The sequence below is a fragment of the Rhinopithecus roxellana genome, chromosome 6 (assembly GCF_007565055.1).
Source record: "Rhinopithecus roxellana isolate Shanxi Qingling chromosome 6, ASM756505v1, whole genome shotgun sequence".
In the NCBI taxonomy this organism is placed as follows: Eukaryota; Metazoa; Chordata; class Mammalia; order Primates; family Cercopithecidae; genus Rhinopithecus; species Rhinopithecus roxellana.
The window spans coordinates 77,019,643-77,021,145 of NC_044554.1; the positions used below are offsets into that span (position 1 = coordinate 77,019,643).

At 48.0% G+C, this 1,503-nt stretch overlaps 1 pseudogene; it reads left to right on the top strand.

The window, feature by feature from the left end:
- The first annotated feature begins 716 nt into the window (after positions 1-716).
- LOC115898389 lies at positions 717-1,229 on the top strand (annotated as a pseudogene).
- The last annotated feature ends 274 nt before the right edge of the window (positions 1,230-1,503 follow it).

The window sequence follows — 1,503 nt, forward strand, 5'->3', positions numbered from 1 at the left end:
ACATCAGGGTTTTGCTGTCACTCCATATCCCAGCACTGGACAAATCCTCCAGTGACAGAAACTGCATTAAAGTGCTGGAACCACAGTCTGCTCAAGCCAACCCCACTGCCCCATCGCTGGTGGAAAGAGCTTCTTGGGAGCTAGCCTGCCACATCAGGGATTCTCTGGAATGTGTCAGGATCTTCCATCTCGCCCAGCCTTGGGAGAGGGTCTGGCCAGGAGAAGATCACCCCTCACTGACTAGTCTCCCTTCAAAGTCTCGGCACCAAGTTGGTCTTTGGGCTGGGCTGCCATTGGACTGCATTTCTCTTGTCCATTGACATTCCCACTTCCCTAAAAGACCTCTCTTCTCTCCTAAAAACTTTCCCACACTCACTCTGCACTGATGACTGTGTTTCCTGTATCATTAATGATCTAAAAACCATGGGAGAGGACTTCCTTGAGTTCTCATCCCCACACCTGCTCCTCTGCCTGCACCCAGGCCCTGGGCTCTGCCTCCCGTCCTGTCTCCAGGTTCCTGGCACATGCCAGTTCCTCCCCACATCCCTCTTCCCTCCAGTCTTTCTTCCCCTCTGCTCGTGTGTCCTCAAACTTTCTCTTTACTAGGTCTTACAAACAAGTTGTTAATCCAAGCATCTCTTCAAAAAACAGCAACAAGACTTTTGGCTTTCAGCTGGGAGGAGGCCAAGGTGCAACTTTCTTCAGTCATCCTGAATCTAGCCACCTCTGCCATGCTGCCAAAGTTTTACCCCAATGAGATCAAAGTTATATACCTGAGGTGCACTGGGGGTGAAGTGGGTGCCATGTCTGTGTCGGCCCCCAAGATCGGCCCCCTGGGTCTGTTTCCAAAAAAGGTTGGTGATGACATTGCTAAAGCAACCAGTGACTGAAAGGATCTGAGGATTACAGTGAAACTGACCATTCAGAACAGACAGGCCCAGATTGAGGTGGTGCCTTCTGTCTCTGCCCTGATCATCAAAGCCCTCAAGGAACCACCAAGAGACAGAAAGAAACAGAAAAACATTAAACACAGTGGAAATATCACTTTTGATGAGATCGTCAACATTGCTCGACACATGTGGCACTAATCTTTAGCCAGAGAACTCTCTGGAATCATTAAAGAGGTACTGGGGACTCCCCAGTCTGTGGGCTGCAATGTTGATGGCCGCCACCCTCATGACGTTATAGGTGACATCAATGGTGGTGCTGTGGAATGCCCAGCTAGTTAAGACACACAATGGAAAATATTTCAATAAGGATTATTTGAAAAACAAAGAAACAAAAACAGCAACAACAACTTTCTCTTGGTCTTCCTGTTCTTCTCTTGGCTACTACACCAGCTCTCTACTCACCTTTATATCTTGAAAGGATCATTTGTTCTTGCTTCAATTCTCCCTTGAACCCATTGTGAACAACTTTCACCCCCATCTCTCAACATATCTACTCCTCACAAGGTCATCAATTACCCACCACGGGGTTCAATCCAGCTGTCAGTTCTGAGTG